Source organism: Rhea americana, unplaced genomic scaffold (genome assembly GCF_003343005.1).
Source record: "Rhea americana isolate MKP2758 unplaced genomic scaffold, rheAme1 scaffold_3, whole genome shotgun sequence".
NCBI lineage: Eukaryota > Metazoa > Chordata > Aves > Rheiformes > Rheidae > Rhea > Rhea americana.
This window is the reverse complement of record NW_028186423.1, coordinates 8477220-8494242: the sequence shown is the minus strand read 5'-3', so window position 1 is coordinate 8494242 and position 17023 is coordinate 8477220.

Below are 17023 nucleotides of genomic sequence, written 5' to 3'. Positions count from 1 at the left end.
AGGACGAGCGACTCATCCTGCGCACGCGTCCCCCACGTTTCCTGCGTTGTCCAGTGGCACCCACGCACGTAGCGAGCAAGCAGCCAGCTTGCCTGCTGCAGGGGGGCAGCCTGGCAAGGTACCGAGGATTTGTATTGCTCAGGGGGTAACAGAGTTACCTACCCTGGACCAAGCAGCCAGCTGTCTCTGCCTTGTAATATTAGAGACAAAATATGACACTTTCTGTGCCTTAAATTCCATTTTGTTATCCTCTGAAGACATGGACACTTTCCACTGCAAAATAAACAGAGTTTTGCGCTGCGCATTGAGAACGTTAGAGGTTAACAATATTCTCTACCTGTTGCCCCCTTGGTGCCCTGCCATCTCTATATATTTTCATGCATATCCAAGTTTATGCAGTGAAATGTTCCCAGCAAGRATTTGCTGTTAAAAATACTGTGCATTACACCTGATAAAATGCTGAGATAAAATGGAATTACAAGAAGCTGCGGAATACATCTTGGACAGCRCTATGATACTGTGCTATGAAATGTACTTCCTGAGAAACTTTTAAACCTGTAACCTAAAGCATGGCACCAATCAATCTCTGAGGAAAACTAGTATGTATGGTGCCTAGTTCTCATAGTACTTGGTGAGTATACTCATATGGTAAGGTTTTTATCATTTGAATGTGCTGTACCAGAAGGGAAAGGATAAGAAGCCCGCTGTTACCAGTCTGGAATGAGGTTTGTAGCAGTCTGCTGGTAAGGAAGTGGACTGTAAATTGGGAGCAAGAGAGATGTCTAAAAAGGTAAGATTTTCTACACAAAGAAACCAAAATAATGGAAAGTCAGTTGTTACAGCTATTTTTCAAATATAATCCTCAAAAGACTTGGGAACAGTAACTTTATTGAATTTCTGAARTTTCTCAAATTTATCTTTTTTGCTTTCATACTGATTGCAATTAATGTATTTTTTTCTGATTGCAGTTTAATGCAATAGAGTAATCTTTTTTTCTACCTTTCTGTATTTCTAGAGCCTCAGTTTTTTAAACAGTTAAGAAAGTATCAAAAGAAATATTAAACCATGCAACTTTTCCAGTCTGCCACTGGAACGCTCAATTTTTCACCTTTCACCATTCTATATGTTCATAGCCACAGGGTTACAAATAGAAAAGAAGGAAAATACAAATACAAAAATAAACCAAATTATTAATATCACTATTATTGATATTAAACCAAGTGGCAAAAATGAGGTAGAAAAAAAAGGATAATAAGAGAAGTTGGTTTTCTAAAATACTTTTCCCAAAACAACTACTTTTAAAAGTATATGCATTTCTTGCCTGTAGTTTTCTTCTTAGTTTGATCTCTGCAACACTGGCAAACTGTAATATACCATTTATTCAGTTTTTTTGCTTTGCACAAATGTTCTTCTGTTTTTCAATAAGCTCTACTCATAACATGTAAATATCTGTGGCAAAGACCATCCCCCTGGAGTGATATAGGATGCATTGSTAAGCAACATTTTTTGAGTTAGCTTCATTTTTGTTCTTTTGTTCTCTCACAGAGTTCCTCTTGTCATTTGCTTGTTACTGCATGAACGCAGAGGAAAGTTTCACTAGGGCCTCCTTCTGCCAATAACGCACAGCTATGTAAAGACTTCACATTTTTCAGTTAGCCCATGCAGAAGATGATGATATTTATTTAAATCATTTTGAGTCTGCTGTTTGGAAGCAGAATCCCACTGGAATTTGGGAATATTGATCTAAAATATTTCCAGTCTAGATTACCACTGAAATACCCGTGATTCGTAATTTCAGGAATTGTCACCTGCCAAGCCAAGGGTATCTGTCTGTATTTCTTCATGAAAGAAAGCATTCATTGTAAGAGATAATTCTAAGGCTTCATGACTTGTGTCATGGACACTGAAACTACATCAGGACTGAAAAACCATAAGTAAGTCCAAACTCTCAAGTCTGGGTACGTTGATCACCTGCCTCTCAACTGCATGTTAGATGAGATTTTTCACTCCTTTTCTTTCATCTGCACTTCCAGCTCCTTTTAAAAGAAATCTGGGCATATAGATTAAATAGGAGCCAGAGTACTCCCACAAACTGCCTTAAATAGACGATTAAGATGAGGACCTGAAGACATGCTGGAGCACATAGCCTTTGGCCAAGTATAGACAGAGCCTCCATTTGTCCAAGTCTTAAGTCACTAAAGATAGTACACACACACACACACACACACACACACACACACACACACACACAGAGAGAACTCCTCATATCCAAAAAGCCAGCACAGACCTTTAAGTCCAGGGATATATCTCCATATGTAAAATGCTTGAAAATTATTGATGGACACAGAACACCTACAGAGCAATCTCCACATATGCCCGAAGATTGCCACCCTGAATAGCAGAAATGCATGCACTGTTATGTTCGTAAGCTTGTGGTCATGTAAACGATTCCTAAAACAGAATCCTTTGCCAAAAACCTAAAAACATTACATCAAACTTTTTGATGTTTTCCTCAAAGAAAGCATACAAGCTGGTTCTGGACAAGCTGCTTCTGAAGTTTTCATTTGAGAATATGCAGCTCTTCAGGTTCCTCAAATCATAATGCCAGTACTCCTGCCTCTCTTCTTCTAGAGGGATCTGTATTTTTGTTGTTGCCAGTGCACACATGACATGACAGCAGTTTCAAATAGACTTACAGCTGATCAAAAACAATCGGAAATGGTAAGCTTCCATATCATTATGACAAAATATATCTTTACAGACAAGGAGATCTTATACTGGTATGATGCCTCTGCAGCACAGGCAGCCTTGACATAAATTTTCAGCAAATATATTCCTGCCATTGCTGGCCGTGCTACCCTATCAATTCAACATGATTATCTAGTCCAATACCAGGAATCCACTTTTAACAGATGGTTCCAGCAGCAATCCTCCCACACCATCAGCTAAAGCTCACCCTCACTATCTTCTTTACTCATTTTTCTTGCAGTCTGCAAGACAGCTTCCCAGTTGCATAAAATGGTTTGCAAGGGCAGGTATTTGCTTCATAAATGCCTGCTGTTTCTCAACCATTTGTTGGTGCAGTGGAGAATTTCCAATACGGCATGTAATTAGCTATTACTGAGCAACTAAAAAGAGGAGCAAGAAGTGTTGTTGAAATTGTAGCAGGCAAAAGTATGATCTGTCAGTGATGTTCCTTCCTACATTTTTTAAATGGCATCATGTCACTCCTAAAAATTATTTAGTGAAAAATTATGGTCTTTCTACCAGTGATCTCTGCCTGTGGAAGTGGAGACTCCTGGCTGTCCTTCAGAAAATAAACCCTCCATGARCAAAAACGTCTCTCCTACATTTCATGCAACAAGGCAGCACTGAAGAGGATAATGGGACAGCTAGGCACAGTGGTACAGAGATAATTTATGAACATTTCCTACCCTATTTGATGCATRTATTGATTTGTAATGAGTTAACAACTCTCAGTCTGGGCAAAAGTTTCATGAAAGTAGTTACGTGAAGACTCTTACGTTGATGTTTCATGCATAAAGCAACTGTATTTGTGTGACCTTTTCCACCAAACATAGAAACCATTTTTGCAAGCACAGAAACTATATGATGGGGACAGTCTGAGACCCTGCTAGTGTTTTTTACATAGAACTGTATCATGCTTTAAGCACACAAGAGGCCACAGCTTTAGTTCACTGACAGCGTGACAACCGTACAACTTTATTGYGATATTTTCAACTATTTGCATAAATTAAATGTAAAATATTTGTATCATATTAGTAAATTATCTGGCAAGTATGACTGTGTAACCACCAATCAAAAATCTTGCTTTTAATCATACTAAATTTATATAGATTCTCCTTCTGTTTGTTATTTTATCTTGCTGTTTCATTTGTTTTCGTTTCATTCTTGGCCTTTGTGACTACTGCCCTTTTTGCTCAGAATACTCCCACATCTTTTGCTACCTAGTGCTACCTACAGGTATATAATCACTAAAGCTAAATTGCATAAAGCATTGCTTTACCCATTAAAAAAAATATATATTGTGAGGGATCACATTTTCCTATTAGGCTCCTATGGACCATTTCCATTTCCCCAGCTATCTTATGATAGGAGGCCCAGCTGCTTGCTTTTTTCACTTCTTTCATTAGCGTTCACACTTTTCCTCCAGACACCCTCCTAAAGCAACTGTCTTCCTACACCAAAACCCTCTGGAGATGTAGAAACATTAGTGATCATGTTAGAAGTAGTAATGTGAAGAAACTTACCCTGTATTGCATATGCCACCTCCTGAGTTTTGCACAAAGAGTAGTAAGTCTCACAGTGTTCCTCAATGTGGGTGAAAAAAAATGAAGAGATGGAGTAAGAAAGGTTCTGTGCAACTATGGGAACCCGTTCGTTTTCTCCTTATAAACACATTTACCGAGGCAAACATTCAAATCCAGCGGTGTTCTGCCTCACGAAGCACTTGTCACTGCGTGGCGGTGACTTTKGCCTCTCCCACGAGAAGCTCTGTAGGCTCTGCTTTTCCCAGTGACCCGCATCCCACACTGACATCCCAGGCCACTCAGCCTTTGTCCCTCGTAGCTGATTACACCGCCAGCTCTGCAGCCCCTTCCTTACTTAAGAGAGCAAGGTCTTCTGATCAACTCATCAAGGTTTTCAGTAGGAGTATTAGCATTTTTCATTATTACAGTTACTGGTACTACTCTGAGATTGGTGCCCATCATCCTCAAATGAGATCWCAGCCACACTGTGCTGGTTACAAAACTTTACGAGAAGGAGTCCCTCTCCTGCTAGCCTACAGTTTAAACAAACCAAAATAACTAGAAGTAATATATATATATATAATATATATATATATGTGATTTAAACCATTTTGAAGATCAATTTAGGTAGCGACTAAAAGAGGAAAGCATCATCTCACTGTCATCGTCTTTCATCTAGCTTCACTCTTGCAGCAGTTGTTTGAAACTTTTCTTGTCGGGCAATAAGGCACTGGATGCAATATTGTTTTTAATTACTCCCGTCACCACTCTAATGCTATCCTTACTCCCGTAGTTTCTGCCTATATAAATGGAAGCTTACTGTTGATTGCAAGTGATGTGGACCCTCATAATGGATGGTCACTTTAATTGTAACAGATTTATAAAAGGAAAATTGCTTTTTAGCCAGTATTATTTTCGTCAAAGATTTTATCTGTACCTAGTTAACTTGACAGCTTTACTGAAACTTTGTTATAATTAAATTCCAGTATAATGTAACTGTCTTGTTTGATTTTATTTCATATTACAATTTTTAATTCATTTAATTAACATTATAGCCTCATTAACCAATGATATGTTTTTAATGCAGATCATTTGTAAAATAGATAGTAACTTAAATTCGAATGGACCCATTGCACTTCAATTCTTTACAGATTGCACTCTTGCCTGACCCATGACTGAAATTAGACACAGCCTTAGCTACTTAAATTCCTGCAGAATCATATAAAGCTGTGACTGGGAGGAGAAGAGGCACATAGAATTCCTAAGTCTTTCTTTTGGCAGAGCAGGTATAGCAGAAGATTGCAGGATGTGGGCCTATTTGTGGTCTGGGAAGAAAAAGAACACAGCTTCAGTTAGGGCAAAGAATAGCACTCTCCTAGCATTTTGTTATTTTATATATATATATATATATATATATATATATATGTGTGTGTGTGTGTGTGTGTGTGTGTGTGTGTGTGTGTACGCACGCACACACACACACACACACACACACACACACACACATTATATATCTAGAGAAAGTTTAGTAAAAAATTTAGCCCAGAAAAAGGCAGGAGTGAATTATTAAAAAAAGGGGGGGGGAACCTTCATAGGTCATGGATTGGGGAGGGTGTTAATTGTTGCTGCTCCTTGCATCTGAGGCTGGAAATAGAAACCTCTTAGTAATGTCAAGCTGTCAATGTAGGAAGAGATCCATAATTTACGTCTCTTAAATCCTTTTAAAGAGATAGTTTCCTGCCATAGTACTGCTGCTAATGTTTGATGAGTTATTTCAAAGGAATCCAATCTTTGGAAGCAGCATCTAGCACATGTTAATGAAAAATCTGTGACAGGAAAATAGTGAAGTTAATCTTGTGGTCTAATGAATGACCATGATCAGGTAGCCAATAATATCCTTGTTTGTTCCTCATAAAAATATGTTTGAAAATGGCATATGCTGCTGCTATTCTTCATCTGTGGATGTTTGCAACATTTGTCAATTAAACTGTGCAGGGATAAAATTTGAACTTCTTTTTTTGCTTTTGTTAGTATTTTTTAATACTTTTAAGAGATTTCTTAATGCAATTTGAATTACATTATATTAAGTACAAATAACAAGCTAATTATTTAAATATGCACTGGTCAAAACTACATGATATTACAAATTATTTCTTTATTTTCTATTATAGCAATTTTACATAATATTGTGATACTTTAATTGAACCAAACCAAAGATTCACAGCAATAATGGGTGTTAGTTTAATTTCTTTAAACAACTGTGATTAAATTAACAGCCTTAAGGCATCCAAGCATTTTGTTGTGACAGTGTATTAGGCTTTCTGGTGTTCCAAAAGCACAGCATATTCAATAATACTTTTTTTTTTTTTTTTAAGATAATTACTATGGCAACTGTCTAGCTGCACGCTTTCACTTGGCCTGTCAAAATCTTTGTAGAAGAGATGTTGCTTTGTCAATGTCATGCAGTACTTAAAAATATCCTCTAGATGACACTGTTTACTGCAGTTAGAAGATTTGCAGGCCTTTTATAAGAAATAGCTGCAAATTGAACTAAATAGCTTTGACAACTATTGTTTGAGCCTAATCCTGCTCTTTTGATGTCAGTGTCCATGATTTCGGTGAAAACAAGAAGGCCTGTATTTATCTATGAAACTAAAAGAAAATCTCATACTTTTACTTCAACAGAAACAACTGTTCTTTAAAATGCAATTAAAAGAGTTTTCATTGAATCATAAGGCATAAAATGTACCATAGGAACGCATCTTAATTATTTAACCCCCCTTCTACATGCACACACTTAATTATTCTGGATGGCTTTGTTTAAAAATGACACTGTATAAATATTAATCTTTCTTTTCCTAACTATTCTTTGTTCTGCGATCTACGTTCATTGTAGCACAGTAAATTTGAGTTCATTAGATCAGTTACTACTATTTAGATGTAAATGTCTTCAAGAAGGATTAATTACTCTCCAATTGTGATTTTTTTAAGTCAGGATAATGAAAATATTCTCTGACATTTTTGTTATTAAGAAAAGGAAAAAAAGTAGAAACTTTTCTTGCTGCCCCTGTATAACATAGCTTATAGTAGGTAAAATTTTGGAAGATATGTGGATTAGTTTTATGGARCTTGGGTTAGAAAGTGGCTTGAGTTCCAGGAAGAGATTTAGTGCTTGAAACGTGTATACTATAGATATCTGTCCACTACACAGACATCCTGGTTGTCTCTGGAAAGCATGGGAAGAGTTAAACATTTCAGAGCGCACTCCTTTAAAAATGAATTTGGTGCTACTCTTCTCTTTCAAACTAGCCAGAGGAGAAGGAATTTCTACTACCATSATGATTTATGTAATTGCATTGTGTTTGGCGCAATGTTTTAAACTTCTCAATTTGAACATTCCTAMAGACTGTTTAAAGACTCAGAGAGACCTATATAGGAAATTGAAAGCGATCATTAGTAGACACGCTTTTTAATTACCTTTTGCAGACCACTTACAAGTGGTAAATGAACCACCATAAGCCCTTGAATTACAAGTTGGAAATCCCTGACAGTTCTCCTGGGAAATGGGAAAGCTGAGTTACTTYGCTCTCTGTCTTGAGTGATTCAAATACGTACATCTCTCCATTAGCAGAGTATCTTAACCTGAAAACTATTGGCTGTTCTTGGAGGGTTAGGCTTATTGACACTACGCAGGATTTTATTCAGTGACTGCTTCATGTAAGGAACATAAACAGTTCATGGAGAAGGGAATGTAAGCCAAGATCTCTCCCYCCCACTTTAATCACTAGGCTAGAGAGTCTGTGCACACGCACGGCCTGTCCCACTGCAGCTTTATGTGTGTTATCAAAGCGAGCAGCGTCATCAGGAGAGGCAGTTAAGATATTCTTCCAGAAAAAAAGCTGTGGTTTGAGTCTATAAAGACAAAAACTGAGCAAGTGTCTTCTGCACTAAAACAATACCATTGTCTTCTTTCATGGGCACATTTAAAAATAAGGTAAAATGTATTGCATTCTGCACAAAGTTTGATTTTGTAGGTACCTGGTGCTTTATCTAACAGGAGGAGGAGGAAAAACATCTTATTTGTAGATCCTGATAGGGCTTGACAAACATTTTGGTCAGATATAGCAAGAGACTAAGAAGCTTTTGAACAGCCACAAAAAGCAGAAATTTAGCTTAGAAATGTTAATGTTGCAAATTGAAGCAACCTGTGGATTTAAACTTCCTCCACAATGTGATGACATTTAAGTTCAGACWTTCAGGATTGCCTTTTGGGGGTAGATGCCTACATTCTGTCCACATCTTACTTCAGACAGCTAAGATCTCTTCTAGATCTGTATTTTTACTTCCTCCCTCCCCTCTCCTTTTTTTTTATCAATTAGCTTCTCAGTGATCTTACAGTATTATGCTGAAGAGGTTAAAACCACATTTTGATCTACTTCAGATCTACTAGTCTACCAGACTAGGCAACATCAGTATTAATGAGAACAGAATTTGTGACAGTATACTTTAAATCAGAGCTCCCTTAGGCTAGATGGGATCACTGACATAATCATTTGTAATGCTAACTTCATACAATAAAAATAAAGTAAAAATTATGAAAATGAGCCTGAAGTTGGTCTTTTTTTTTTTTTTTTTTTTTTTTTGGTGTGTGTGTGTGTGTGTGTGTGTGAGGAGGATCCGGTTTTTCAACACTACTTCCTCTTAATGCTATGAAAAGATGTAGATTCTGATTCTGAAATGAGAACTACATGTGTGAAGGCCCATGTTCAGGCAGAGCACATTTCTGGTTCAAGATCCAAAATTGTTTATTTTTTTAGACAAACTGAAGCATAACAGAGTTTCTGAAAGAGAACCAAACAGGTTCAACCTCTGTAGCATGCCTGGAAGCTTATATCCATTTAACTAAAAAACTGAGATTTCTCTCCAGACATAGAGTGGTCACAGGCAAACAATTGGCTCTGACTTTTGCTTTATGACATTATACCTTAATTATTTCCAAGTGACTGATGGGGCTAATTGAGGAAGACTTGGGTAGTTGTTTGTTAGAAAAAGCATAGGACACTGTCCCATCATGACATATAAAATGCCAGTGAAACTCAGAYCAAAGAAGGATAACAAATGATTTTGTCAACTGAAAGGAAATTTTTCACTCAAGTTTGAAGACTTAGCTTCAAGGCCAAGTACTTAATGGGGAACAAAACTGAACAACTCCATTAGTTGTCTCATAGTTGCMTAAGTATGTGTACAGAGGGGGTCCTGGTATACCATCTGTAAAAAATACGTATCTTTAGGGCTAACAGAGACAGTCTTTTCATTCACTTACATGTAATCATGTTAATAAGATTTCCACAGTTTCAATACTAAAAAAAAAAAAAAAAATGTGTCCGTAATGAATAGCATACTGTTGTCTGAAATACAACTGGCTACCCTCATTTCATATCCTGAGGTCTTCCGGCASTCATGCTACAAGATGAGAAATCCTCCGCTTAAGATTCCCTGTATTCCTCAGTCATGCTGAACAGTAACTAAGTCAAGTAACAGTTGAAGTTCAGTTTTGAAATGACTGGTGTTCACTTAGGTGTGTGTGAAGTTCACTAAATTGCACAGGTGTTTTTGAGGACTGACAGCAGCATAGCAGTGGAAAAAAGATTTTGTAATTATTAATCCACACTGGCATGATCATAGCATAGGTGGGGTGGATATGGTTTTACAGTGACTGACACACTTTTTAATACCTAGAAGTAAAAGACCTCCCCAATTATATGACATGAGATAAATTTATCATTTTTTTATTATGCCTTCCCGTATCTTCTCCTAGCATCACATGCATTTTATCAGAGCCTATAGTCCAAGAAAATCCGTAGCTTTATTTTCCTATTATACAAATATACTCCCTTCAGCGACAAATAGTCACAAAAAACATACACTATACAAAAAAAGAATGTCTAAATAGGACTGAATTATCTTCAGTTACTGGTTTCCAAAATGTCATACCTTGGAAACAAGCATCCTCTCCTCATCACAGGGCTGAGATTTGCAAGCATGGATATAAACTAATCAGGCTGAAGGCCTTCAGTCTACCCTAGCTTTAGAAAGATAAGGGGAATGACAGAGATATGAAAGGGAATCTAACCACTGATCCCTGTAAATACATCTGAAAATAACAACTTTCTGGCATATGTCAGAACCAACTTTGCCAGAAAACACTACGGCAAGTCCTTTTTTTTTCCTGATTCCAGTGTGATCTCACTAGGAGGGAAAAATTTCCTTGCCTACTGAATCCCAGGGTACCCAGGCCCAGCTGTTGGACAGAGGGAGATCAGTGTCCTGTAAGGCTTTTCTGTGAATCACTGTGGCCCCCTCCAACCTCTGCTAGGACTAAAAGCAATSTAATCTACCTGTCTAGACAAGGCTTTGCTCTGATCTGACCCCTGTCTTTGGTATTTCTTGTGACATCCAGAAATTTGACAAGGAAAGCAATTATTGATCAGTCTGAGGTGTGTTTTGCTGTGATAATTGTCTAAGTATGACTGAGTGATGCCCCTATAGATAGGTGCTTACTTATTTCTTAAAGCATGTCGTCCTTAGAGCRACAGAAACATTGATAAGGCAGAGGACCAAATGACTAACTTTGATGGAGTCTGCGTTGAAACATCTGCTGCTTGTCAATGTGGGAGGCAGAAGCAGTGATTTATTAGTACTAAAAAAGGGAAACCAAGGAAATTCACCATTTATTATTCCTCTGAACTATTTTCTGACTATGAATGTCCAGTAAGTTTCCATGAAGATAAAGTACTATCCCATTACCTCTACATTTTTGCTTTGCTTAATTTTCCATTTACATAATAAAACATTATTAAGACCTTTGAGTAGCTTCTGCCCATTGTGRAATTTTGCCACTAAGTCACTGAGTGAAAAAGTGAAAATCTGTGGAGAAGTAAAATTACGGGTTTAGAGTCTTTCATACCTTGTCTCTTTTTTCACAATCTAAATAATTTTAAGGATGCTGAATGGTAAATGAATGTGAAGATATTCGGTGACATCTAGCTTATTCYCTGACTGTCTACCCAACACAGAGCTGAAATTTTGCCTCATTGCTCTAGTGAGGTTGATTCCATTGAGAGTAACTTTTATTCAGACTCAGCTCGGCATGGGGACTCAGTGCAGTTCCGGCTCTCACATGAAGAGAGAAAAATTGGCCTCCAGAGAGTCAGAATTAAATCAAAATAAATCCCCAGAATGTGGCCGCGTGTAGAGTCAGGGTAGTGCTGCACACAGGGGGGAGACACGTGCCTTCTCCTTTACGGTGTCACATCCTGAAGCATAAAGATACTCTGCAAATCATAACCCCTCCACAGGGGCAGCGGAAAGGGAGGTGGCTCAGGAATCTGCACTCTTTTCTTTGCTGCATACAGGTTAAATAGGTGGGCAATAATCTACTCAGTGAAAGGGTGTAGCTGTTGCACTATTTCTACTGCTAGAGCACAAAACAGACCACTCCCAAAGCGGGGGGAGGGAGGGGGAAGGCTTAGAACTGTAGATTCCTTGGTTTTAYTTGAAAGATAAGAAGGGCAGAAGTGTTAAAAATAAGCTATCATAACAACACAGTATTTTTAAAAAGAAGTTAGTCATCTGCCTATCTGCCTATCTGTAACCTAAAAAAAGGAAGCTATGTCAAAATAGTGTTGCTTTCTTTTTTTTTTTCCTTTCAAGAGGACATAGAGTTTCACTACCTTAGTAACCTTTTGCAAATGACAAGGTGTGGCTGACATCAGAGTAGGACTGAAAAGCAGAAGATATCTAAGTTCAAATTCAGTGATAATATAAAGATGTCAGTCTAATGCAAGTTACTGAGAGTATATATATTGATTTAAATGTGTATTCTCTTTTCAGTTGATCTATATAAAGATCAGGCCAGAAGTTCAAGGCAGGAAAAAAAAATAAAAATAAATGCTTGAAAGAGGTCTTACTCTGATCCTGTTCCTGACGACATTGCATCAGCGTAAYTCCATCAATCAGATTTGCATTACATTTTGTGGGGAATGGAATCCTTTAGTAAAGCGTTATTCAGACATTGTTTTGTCTGAAGGCCTTTAGACCTCCTTTCCTTTCCTGTCTTTTTTCCTTCTCCTATTTCTAAACAATAAAACATCAATAAGACTTCAGGTTATTTGCAGGTCTTGAATACTTTCACCTTACACAAAAGCCTACTGGTTGGAATCAGCTTCTGTATTCTGATTCATCATCTACTTTCTTTGGAATAAATAACATAAGGGTAACAGAATAAAACATTTTTTTTTCTTTTTGTGCCACATGCAATTACATCTTTTTTAAGTAGTCCAATAATTGCATTTTAAATGGCACTTGTTTATTACTCTCTTTTTGCCATTTCCAAATTGATTTTTATTGTTTCACTAAATAGTTACCATAGCCCCGTGAGGGGAAAAAAAGAAACAAAGCAAACAATTCAAATCTGTATGTTAATCTGTGTCTTTAAATAAACAGCAATAATTAATGGGAGTCCGGCACCTTGCTGTATTGTACAGTGACAAGGATTAAACACTGGCACTGCAAAATGCCAGTTTTCAGCTAGTGCATTTGTAGACCCTTCAGAGCCATGAACTGACATTTGCAATCTTTGTCAGTCAAAAAAAATGGCAAATTCAGTTAAATTTAGTTCTGCCATTCAAATGGAATAAAGGTCATCACCTGCCCCTTTTGTGATTTGATTATCCAGGGACTGAGTTTATTTTCCTGAAGGAAGACCTATTAAAAGGGCCCAATTCTGCAACTATTACCCCACCTCAGCAGCCCAGTTGGCTTCAATTATTCATCATTAATTCGCTACTGCTGTTCATTTAAAAGTACAGATTAAAATATAATTTTAATTGTTTGCTTAAGTGTTTTTCTATTCCCAGAGCTCAAACAACTACTCTGTAAAATGATTAAACAACTTTTTAAATTCTAAAAATAAGTATAATAATTAAGTACCACTTATAATTGAATTATTTGACCTTTTGGAAATACTGTAGTTACATGTGGTTTATATTACATGAAATATTTTTATTGCCTTAATTTGAACTACTCATTTAAGTAAAGACTCCATTATCTGGTCAAGCTATGCACCCAGGACAGGAGGAAACTCTGAAGAAAGCTCTAAAATTCAAACCATCACATGTATAAAATCTGGACAAAAGAATCACAGATATTGGGAAAACAGGGATATAAATGAAAGGTTACCACTGGGGGGTCCACAGTCCTCCCTACATGTTGTTCCTTCCTTTTGGCGTCTTCCTCCCTTGTCTTCATAAAATTCCTAAGGATCTGGTGATTAGGAGGCAAGCATCACTTTTGCATATGGGTACTTCTTACATAGTGGTGTCCTGAGATTACTGTGGGAACTGGGGCAGACACCTGACTCGAGCAAAGAGCAACAGGGCCAGACTGGGCCCTGCAAAAGCAAGTGTCTGGCCTATGAAGGTGAACTACTGCTTGGATTAAATACTATCCATARCATAGGGAAACGTCACTTTTCACCTGCTACAGTGAACTCCAAAACTCTCATCTCTCAATTCAAGGAGGAGTATCAGGAACACCCTACAAGATCTCAGCCAAAATGTCAGTTTGGCCTCAACTATTTCCTGTTCAACCCTGGACTGTGGCTGTACTCRCTGATGTTTTAAGTAGCATTAAAGGAACAAGGCTTCCAGTGATAACAGTAAGGATTGCTGAAGAGCTAGCACATGACCTGCTATTCGAACATCTGAGAAAATGTTTATAAATGTATTTTGTCACCATATTGGAATGAAGGGGGCATGCTATAGRTGTGCTGTAGCTCAGGCTCCAGTGCTGCAGCGCGATGGCAGGCGGTAGAAGAGCTCATTCGTTACAATATGAATCAGCTTGCTACAGAACTGTGGTAGAACCGTACGAGAGGAAAAGCCATTTTACTTTCATAATAGCAGGCTGTAAGAGGCAATCCCAGGTACAAAATGATCAAGTGACCACATCCAGTTCAGTGAAGAATGATAACATTTTATGCTCAACACTTCAAGATTAAAGTCTTTAGTTAGCTAAGCATAATGTGAATCAGTTTCATGTATAATGTATTGTGTGAGCCGGTAGCCAGTATGATACAATGTAAGCAATTCCATTTATTGCARTTTGACTATAGCTAGTACAGAATAATTGGAGTCAGTTTCTAGCATGCTAGAATTTGAATCAAATATGATCTGGAAAAGAATTTGATACATAATAATATGCAAGGGAAAATAACATGCAATGATGTGGATGAAYAGTTAATATACTGAAGCCATTCTAATAGATTATGATGTGATTAGGTGAMCAGTGTTTTTATATACAGACAAAAGCCTACTACACTATGGTAAAGATAGAAGACCGGTAAGGAATGGTACAAATACTCACACATAGCCACATTTAAGGAAAAGGTAATGCCAAATATCAGAGTTTTCCCAAATATTAAAATAACTGAAAAAAAAAAACATTTATTGGAGGATAAAACATGGTTGCCCAAGTGAGCGCTGGAGACATTTTACAGCAGTTTCTCAAATTTCMGAGGCCACCTAGCGCTGTACCAGGCAATTCTGATTGCTACTCAAGAATTCAGGGTTCTATTAACTTTCTTCCAAGATTATTAAAAGTAGTTGTGACAGTTCTATCTAACCTTTAGTACTCTGAGTCCCAATTTTACAATCTATTGTGCAAACATTGTAGTCCGAAGACCTATCTTTTCCAAGAGGTTAATGATGTATCATTAGTTAAAGAACTACAGCATTTTAAAGCAAGCACATAGACACTAATGTGACAGATCTTCAAGTAAACATCTTTGGCTTTTTAAAAATACTTCAGAAAACAGCAAAAAATGTTTCACTACTGTGACTTGTGAACTTGTTGGGTTTAAATCCAAGAGCTACTAGTTCGATGAAATTTTATTATTTCTCTTCTTAACTTTTTGTGAGACTAACYTTGTGTACATGAGAAAAGCTCATTTATGAGCATGTGGTAATCAGTTCTGACTACAAGTTAAAGTCATCCCTGAGCAAACAGAAAACTATTCAGCTTAGCAATAAAGTTAAATAATTATTACCAGGCTATGTGATGAGACTGCAATGTGACATTGAAATGACTATGGTGTGATTAGAATAAGAATGGTATATGTCTGTGATGTTACTAGAATGAGGCTATAAAACGTCTGTGATGCCATACTGCTGTGATGTGACTAGTGTCAGAAAAAATGTGTGCATTATTAACGCATACATAAACACACAGTATTTCAGAAGCAGACGGCATTACACAAAACGCTAGTAGTTCTAATTATCTTCTTTATTAATGGCTGTTCTGCTTTGTATTTTAAAATACGAGTGAATTACATTCTTAATTCATTCACAGATTTTTTTTTTTCGTAAGTGTTTTGGCAAGAAAGTTGCTCCTTCGTGTCACTTTCTTGACTTTCAGTGCTGGGGCTGCAGCCATCCTTCCTGTATTACATAATGAACATTTTTCTTAAAACTATTATTAGATTYAGTTCCGTTTGCTACCATTACTTGATGTCATCAAAACCAGGATCAATTTTTTCTTTATGTCTCTGTAATAAGAGTCTTTTGGACACAAATGCAAAGCAAAGCAAAACTAGGAATGTTTAATCTTTACACATCATGAGATTACAGCAAACACAGCRTTCACATAATGTATCAATAGAGCTTGCGTCTGTATGACTAGCAAGGACACGTACATATATCACTATGTGTCACATTAAACCACGCCATGCAAATTACTGACCTCTAAGAGATACGACAAGCTTCCATCTTTAGTTAATAGTGTGCCATGTGTGCATGCATACATGGGAATCTAAAGGTAGGAGCCTGCATCTGAAAAATGTAAAATCCTCAAAGTAGAAACTCACTCTCTAGCTTGCCAATGTGATCAACTGAAAGTGTATAAATTACCTAGTTGCAGTATTGTATACAGAAAAAGTCAAATACTGACGTTGTCCTTGTTTTTGGTATGCACATATATTTGAAAGGCTTAACTAGGCACAGCAGTTACTTAGCGCGGCCATGTATCTGGGCACACTAAATCGGATAGGTACTCTGTCATAAAGTTTTCAAGTTCAAGCTGAGAAAAGCTAGCAATAAAAGCAGTCAAATGAAGGTTCATTCATGCTGTAGAAAATGTGGAGAAATACACTACGTATAATGCATTATATATATAATGCACTATAATCATCATCTTGTCACATTTTTGAGGTCACTCGTATCGTAATACATTGGCATTTTATAACACTGTCTTCCAGGCATGTGATGCTTCTCTGTGGCTAGCTGGATAATTTACCTGTGTCACTTACGGGGAAGGAGAAATGATCACTTTTATTATTTATCAAACCACAGTGAAGAGTGCTTTCCAGTTCAATGTTTAAGCAGATGAAAACCAAACCAGCAAACAGCGCTCTCCCTTCCTTCAGCAAATTCGCGGCTGACCCTTCGGGAAGGGGAAGGAGAAAGGTGTGCAGGCGTAAATGGGAGCCGAGACAGGGCTGGAGTCAGAGTAACGTGAATTATAGATGAAAAGGCATGTATTAAATATAAAGTCGAAACACGCCGAGGAAGGCCGCGCTAGGGCATTTTCTCCGGCGCGGCAGGCCGCGGAGGCTGCGCGGCCAGCAGCGCCCGGCGCTCCCCGCGCCGCGGCCGCAGAGCCTCCTGCGCTTTCCGCGCTCCCCCGCGCACAGGGCG